The sequence below is a fragment of the Eleutherodactylus coqui genome, unplaced genomic scaffold (genome assembly GCF_035609145.1).
Source record: "Eleutherodactylus coqui strain aEleCoq1 unplaced genomic scaffold, aEleCoq1.hap1 HAP1_SCAFFOLD_30, whole genome shotgun sequence".
In the NCBI taxonomy this organism is placed as follows: domain Eukaryota; kingdom Metazoa; phylum Chordata; class Amphibia; order Anura; family Eleutherodactylidae; genus Eleutherodactylus; species Eleutherodactylus coqui.
The window spans coordinates 182,167-190,365 of record NW_027102247.1 but is presented as its reverse complement, the minus strand read 5'-3'; positions in this window follow the sequence as shown (position 1 = coordinate 190,365).

Genomic DNA, 8,199 nt, shown 5'->3' with positions numbered 1-8,199 from the left:
TGATCTGTAACATAAGAAAAAACAACTAGTCGTAATTAACCCCGCCGCAAAAACGTACCCCCCCCCCCCCGCTTAAAGCAAGTGCGGCCTGATATAACGTTTAAACCGTCCCGACTGCCACCGACCGATGCCCATCACCGCCTGACTATCCAGTCCCCTCTCTGCTGCCTCCGTTGCCGCGCCTATTCTAAAAGAATGTGTCCCGAAATTAGAGCTGTCTAACCCCAGCGTATCTATCGCTCTTCTTAACACCGCCTCGAACTGGAACCTTGACAAAAAACGACCATCTCGGTGCTGCAGAAGAGGCCCCACCCTGACTCCTGCTAACAAACTGTAGTCCTCCCAACATTTAACTGGGCACATGGACTCTCCCCGCACTTGTCCTAGCGACACTCTCCGACCTCTACCCTCCTGATCCATCTTAGAACGACGGATGACTAATTCCAACCGCCCTTTTATAACCTTGGTATCCTCGCTTTGTAAACCCCCCCCTTTCTTTTTGCTGGGGGAAACCAGTTCCCCCAGCCGAAGAGCCCCAAAGAAAGCTAATGAAAAAGCCAACTTAAAAAGCGAGTATTCAAACCCGTCCCCGCATATCTCCCCCAATGCGCCCCCCAATCTCTTCAACAAGTCGAACGAGATTGGCCGACGCATATCTGACCCCCCCCCCGCCCCCTTCTAAACCCCTTTAGTGCCTGTCTGACTACAAAATTCTTTGTAACATCAGTCAAACCCCGCAACTTAGCGCCAAACGCCACTCCTCCCATAAATTTGTTAACTCTGGCGACTGACAACCCTGTCTCAGAACTTTTCCCCAACCATCCTAACAACGCCCCTACCCTGTCCTCGTCTGAACGCACGATTCCCCACTGCTGCAGCCACTCCTCCCATTCCGACCAGGCTGCCCTATAAGACGTCCACGTACTCCGAGCCAGTGAGGTACCTATCAAGTGCCTCACTGCTCGCTGACCACGCTCCAGATGTGTCTCGGGCAAGACACCCCTTCCTTCTCTGCTGCCGGGGCCAAACGTCGGAATCGCTCCCACTGGCAACGAGAAAGAGCATCCGCTAGTGAATTGCTCACCCCCGGCACATGTACCGCACCTATCCAAGCGTTAAGTGATAACGCTTTCAGCACCAGGTGGCGCAGTAAGGCCACCACTGGAGGGGACGATGCAGACAATTTATTTATCGCCTGCACGACCCCCAGGTTGTCGCAGTGAAAGCGTACTCTCTTGTTCCTAAATTGCTCGCCCCATATCTCCACCGCCACTATAATGGGGAAGAGCTCGAGTAGCACCAAGTTCCTTACCAACCCTGACGAGAACCAATCGCTCGGCCATCCGGCCGCGCACCACTGGCCCTGGAAGTAAATCCCAAAACCCGAACTCCCTGCGGCGTCAGTAAACAATTCCCAATCAAAATTGTTTACCATTTCCTCCATCATTACTGACCGACCGTTGTAGTTCTCTAGAAACGCCGCCCATACTGCTAAATCTTTCTTGAGTTCCTTACCTAGCCGGATAAAATGGTGGGGTAACCGAACCCCCGCCGTTGCTGACGCTAGCCTTCTGCTGAAAATTCGCCCCATCGGCATTATTCGGCAAGCGAAATTAAGCTTGCCCAATAACGATTGGAGCTCCCTCAAAGTGACCTTGGTGACAACCCTTGCTCTTTTTACCTCCGCCTTTAACTCTGTCAACTTCTCCTCGGGCAATCTGCATTCCATTGCAACCGTGTCAATGGTAATGCCCAGGAACTTTAAACATGTATTGGGCCCCTCTGTCTTCCCAGGCGCCAAAGGCACCCCGAATTGACCGGAAACCCATTGAAGTGACCCCAGCAAAGTTGCACAAATAGGCGAACCTGCTGGCCCTATGCATAGGAAGTCATCCAAATAATGGATCACTGACCTAATCCCCGTGCAATCCCTAACTACCCATTCTAAAAAGGAACTGAACGCTTCAAAATAAGCGCAAGAAATGGAACAGCCCATGGGTAGGCACCTATCCGCAAAATAACTTCCCTCCCAAAAACACCCTAACAAACGAATGCTCTCGGGAGCAACTGGGAGCAACCTAAACGCAGACTCGATATCCACCTTTGCCAGCTTCGCTCCCTGCCCATACCTGCGGACCCATTTTATTGCGGCGTCAAATGAAGTATACACCACAGAACAAATTTCCGGGTCTATACCGTCATTTACTGACGCCCCCTTTGGGTATGACAGATGGTGTATGAGTCGAAACTTGTTAGGTTCCTTCTTAGGAACAACCCCCAGCGGTGAGACCACCAGGTCCGCCACGGGCGGGGAACGGAACGGTCCCGCCATGCGGCCTAACTGAACCTCCTTAAACAATTTTTCGGTCACCACAGCCGATTGCCGAATCGCTGACGGCAAATTCTTGGTTGTGACCGGAACCCTATGAACTGGGGCGGGAATTCTAAAACCGTCCCTAAAACCCTCAAACAGTAAACTAGCCTTATCTCGGTCGGGGTACCTATTTAGAAACGGCACCATCTTTGCCAGTTTCACTGGTGTCATCCCTTTTTCCAGGTGCCCCGAAACCCTTTCCTTTTCCTTTTTTAAAGCACTTTGCTGCTCCATGTGACGTGCCGTTACACACGGAGCAGACGTGCTTGAACCTGCAAGAGTTCCCGAATTTGCATTGGCCGTCGTTAAACTGCCAACACAATCCGAGCCTATGACTCCCTGACTGTCCTCCCTGCCCCCCCCCCCTTGGGAACCACTGGCCGAGCTGCTAGTCCCGGCCCCCCCCTGAAAGGGCTGGCCAAACCTAACTGGGGCCATTACCCGCAACCATAGGCCAATATCTTTCTGATCCCACCGAATAGACGGTCGGATCGCTTTCCGCTGACAAAATTGTTCGTCGTACCTAAGCCACGTCTGGCCCCCGTACACCCTGTACGCCTCACCTATCGCATCGAGATAGCAAAAAAGGCTGGAGCAATTCTCAGGCGCCTTTTCACCTATAACGCTGGCCAGAATAGCGAAGGCTTGCATCCAGTTGGAGAACGTCTGTGGAATCAGTCTCCACCGACGTTTCTCCTCCTCTTCCTTCTTATATTCTGTCCTTTTCCCTTTATCTAAATTGAATTTTTCCAAAAGGAGAAGGGAAAAGATCTCGACGTATTCGTCGCGCCAAATCTTTTCTCTAACCTCCTTCTTTAAGTGTGCACCTAGGGGGCCCTCGAAACACACATAAACTTCCCCCTTTGCTCTGTCATCCAAGCGAATCCCTTCCCCATCTTTCTCCGTCTGGACCCCTACCGTAACGGGCGCTACCTGCTGCCCTACAGACGCCCCCGCCGTGCTACCACCCCTAGCGCTATCGTCGGCGATCGACGCATTGGACGGTAGCGTCCAAGCAGCTACTGGCGACGGCCCTGCTCTTGCGTCTTGCTTGCGCCACAACTCCCATAATCCACCCAGAAATAACCCAAAATCACTCGCTGCGCCATGTGTGCCTGCCATCGCCCCCCCATCCCCTGTCCACCCCCCAAAACTATCTCCCGCGTGCGCAACGCGGCTAACTGCATGTAATGTACTGTCCCCGTGTGTTTGCTCACCTGGCTGCGTAGGGGCTGTAGTCCCACCAGCCGCCGATCCTCCCTCCAGCGGATCCGATTCCTCGTCCGAATGTGGTCCGAACTGACGACCGGGGTCCTCCTCTGGCTGCATACGCACCTCCGGATTCGCAGCCGCCTGCCTGCTGCTCGGCCTGGCTCTCACGGGCCGCACTTCAGCTTGTCCCTGGAAGTCACTGTGGGGCTGCTCTGCTACCACCGGCTCTCCTGCAGAGCGGCCCCACGCTGTAGCTCGGTTCACCGCCGACAGCCCGGTGTTAGGCCCCGCCCCCCTGGCAGCACGGGACCTAGTGCCGGACGCTGCGCCGTGCCGCCCGGCGAGATTCCTCCCGGGCCTGCGCTCCCCCGATGGCATGGATGGTGCAGGGAGCCGGCCCGGAGGGGCCCGTGAGGGACTCTCTATGCGGCGCCGACGCTGTGGAGCCTGATCAGGGCTCAGACGCGCCGGAGCGCGGGCCCTCCTAGTACTCGGCCCTCTCGCCGATGCTGCCGGTGTCTGCCTGCTCCCTCCTGCCTCCTCCCTCCGGCCGCTAGCAGTCCCCGACAGCGCTCCCGCTGCTGCCTCTGGTGTGCGGCTCCCCGCAGCGGCTGTCCTTCGCCCCCTTTCTCTCACCGCAGTTGCTGCAGGGGCTCCGGACGCCTCTCCCCCCGATGCTGCTGACCGTGCGGGTGCCGCTTCCACCTCCGATGGGCCCGGGGCCCCGACATCCAGGACCCTCATGAGCCAGTCGATGCCCCGCTCCTCCACCGCTGCCCGGATCTTCTCCATGGCGGCCTCCATGTCCGGTAAGTCCTCTTCTGGGCGCTTCCTGACGATCACCTTCGGGCTCTTCACGGACAGGTCTGGGGACTTCGGTCTGCAGACTTCGGTCTTGGGACTCCTGTCTGGGGTCTTGGGACTTCTGCCTGGGGTCTTGGGACTTCTGCCTGGGGTCTTGGGACTTCTGCCTGGGGTCTTGGGACTTCTGCCTGGGGTCTTGGGTCTTCTCTACCTCTTCCCTCTTCTTCCTCGTGGCCTCCGTCTTCTCCTTCTGCTTCTTCTTCCTCCGTTGCCGCCTAGGGATGCTCCTCCCCCTGCTGTTCCCGCACTTTCTCTCTAACTTCCCCCTCTACTCCCCCCTATACTACACCCCCCCCCCCTCTTCACCCTTCCATTAACCCTGGCCTCCCCGTTAACCCTGTCATGGGCTGCCTCCATATATATCCCCGGGGGCTACTATTCCGGCGCCTCTTTACAATGGGTGATATGGGGCATTAAAAAGGGCTGAAACAAACTAAACTAGAGCAGATAGCATTAGAAAATTGTAGTGTTCGAACGCTCCCTGAGAAGCTCCATTGTGATCAATCAGTGGTTTTTTTTGCGGCTTTTCACAAACCACGCTAAATGCTGTAAAAAACATTCTGTGTGAAAGAGGCCTTAGTGACAAAGTCTGTTTGCTCCTTAACCCCTTATTGACCGCCCTATAGTGTTTTTAATCCCCACAGCCATAAAAACATGCTCATGCTGAGGATTACAGCCCTGGGGGCTGTGGACATGACAGCTCCTTGTTGTCAGCTGCCAGAGTGACCCCCAGTCACGCTATTGCCGTTATCCAAGTAAACAGTTAAAAACTTTAAAATTTCATCTTTCCTCATATCCGTGAGTGGAGATGAAATTACATACCTAAAGCCCCCGGATTTATCCGCGGACCTTACCCCAGATTGCCGGGGTAATTTAAAATCTCCCTGTTGCTGGCTAGCAAACGTAGCTGAAAGCCTGGAGATTTCACGATGGGCACCGGTCCCGGCGCTCTCCCCGACGTCCGGTTTGAATTTGGCGCTAAAAACCTCATGGCACGTCCTGCTCCTTGCGGCCTCTCGCCGCCGCGACTGCTCTTACGGCCGCCTCTCTTTGCAGCGGGACTCGGGCTGAGTCGCGCCGGGGGGGGGGGTTTCTTTGCTTCGGGCGGCCTCGCCCGGCATCCCCCTCTAGTGCTGCTCCCTCTCCGGATACCGGCTCCCTTGCTGCTGGCTCGAGTGGCCTCCCCGACTCCGATCCCGACCTGCAGCTGGCGATTAACTCCTCCAGCCACTCGGCGCCATCCCGCTGGATTGCTTCTTGAATCAAACACTGTGTGTAGATCCGAGCGAGGAAAAGATGGCAGCTTGCTCTATTTCTCCACATACCACGCAGTGTGAGCCCTATACTTTTGTATGGGCAGCGTATATACAGCACTGTCCATACGCAATACATATGCAACCCCCACGATGAAACAGAGCAGGGAATTAGAAGAAAAAAGACAGTCACACATCGCATGATCGTGTACGTGAGATACGTAGTCATGCGCAGTACAATCGCTGCCATACGCAGTCTCTGCCGACAGAGTCGGCATCACATAGACCGTTAGTACACTACGGGACACCCGCATTGTTTTATGCATATAGTCGCTTATAAATTATATTGGAAAATTTTAATTTTTGATTATACAAGGTATTACTTTTATTTGCTGAGATTGAAATACCCTTCTAAGCCTTCAGTCACAGATGTAAAAGAATTTGGCGGAAATAACAGTGACAACGAACATAGTGGCGGACATAATAGTTAACGCCACCACCACAGCGGGGAAAATATCTATATTATACTATCACATACAGGACACGATCAATGCATGCAACCCGATACCAACAAAAGCAAAATGGTGGATCATGTGAGCGGGAACCGCATACAGCGGCTCCCGGTGACAGCTCCCTGCTCTCGGCTACTCATTCTAGTCGAGAGCAGGGAATTTTTAAATTTCCCGGGCCTCCCGGCTCTCTGTGCATGCGCGTGACGTAATGCGTCTGGCGCGGACGCGCAGACGCCGGCGGCAGTGCCGGGGAGAAGACAGAAGGATCCGGACGCTGCGGAGGACCGGAGGTGAGTACTCTCAGCTCCCCTTACGGATCCGATCCGTAAGGGGAGCTGAAACTTTAATTGTTTTTAACTTTCCATTGAGTTTAACGCGATCGCGTGACCGGGGGTGGGGTCCCGCGGCCCGGGATGACAGCTCCATGCTGTCCAATCACAGCAATCTATTGCTGGAGGAGAGTTCTCAAACCTCGCTTACAGCAATAGATCATTTGTCAGTGCAGGGGAAGCCCGGGCCGCTGCCCATTCATTTCAATGGGTGACACAGGGCTGAAAACGTCCCAAAATAGAACATGCAACGCTGTTAAAGCGCAGCGTTGAAGACACAGCATTTTTAGCCTTGTGTGAGCAGCCCCATTGAAATGTATGGGTGCGTTGTACAGCGTTTAGCGCAGCACTAAAAACTGTACAAAAACACCTGTGTGAGGGAGGTCCAAGGGTCCTTTTACACAAAACGAGTGTCAGGCAAACAATGCCCGACATTCATCCCTGTGGTGCTCGCTCTGCACAGGAGCGAGCATTGCTGGATCGCTGACAGCGCAGCCAGCAGGGAGGCGGGGCAGCTGGAGGAGAGTTCTGCTCACCTCCATTCACTGTAAGCAGCAGACGTTCAGTACTGGACGGCTGCTGCTTACACCGAGAAATGTGTTTGGATTTTAAGCTGCTTAAAAGTGAACAACTGGACGATTCTGATCCAGTCGTTCAGTTTCTGCATGTTTTTACATGGGACAATTATCGTTCAAAACCCCGCGGGAGAACACAAGCTACTTACTAGTATTAAGAGGCACAAGCTACTTACTATTGACATCGTGTGACATTAGGCCGGTCTGTTGGTCGAACTCAGATCTTAGGAACGAAAATGTCCAAGTCACCTAAAAATATGTATGGAATTAGTCTAACGAGTTCTGGATGTGTTCCTTTCCTGCGCAATTACGCAGCGTATCACGCACCTCCTGGCATATCACATGTATATTTGTGCATCCCCATTGACGTCTATGGGGACTTTTGGTGTGCAAAAGTGCCGCAAAATAGAGTATGCTGCATATTTTTTTTTGCATGAAATGTAAAGATGCGCACTTGTGAACGAACCCGTTCATTAGGGCTCTATTCGCTGCATAAATGCGCACACAAACACACCGATGTGAAGCCAGGCTTAAGAGTTCCTTCACATGGACATTTACACGCGTGTGTTAGCATGCGCAAACTTTCTGAGCACAATATGCAGAGAATAAAACCCATTGATTTCAACGGATTGGTTTTCGTTTCCTTTTTTTGCCCAAATGCGAAAAAACCGCTGCATGCTCTACTTTTGTGTGCATTTAAAGTCTGTTAAAAAGAAAGCATAGGTTAGTTTTTAAAAAGCACATTGCACTTACCTGCATCAGCGTTCTGCAGCTTCTTCTATTCTTCTTTTAAAGATGGCGCCGCTGGTCTTCTCCCACGGTGGACCGCGGGTCTTCTCCCATGGTGCACCGTGGATTTTCTTCTCCTTCCTTGCGTTCCATTGCCGATTCCAGCCTCCTGATTGGCTGGAATCGGCACACGTGACGGGGCGGAGCTACGATGACGACGCGGTGAGCAGCTCTCCGGCACGAGCGGCCCCATTCACCAGGCAGAAGACCGCACAGCGCAAGCGCGTCTAAAAAAGCAAGAAGCCAGCGAAATTAGACGGAGCCATGGAGACGGGGACGCCAGCAACGGAG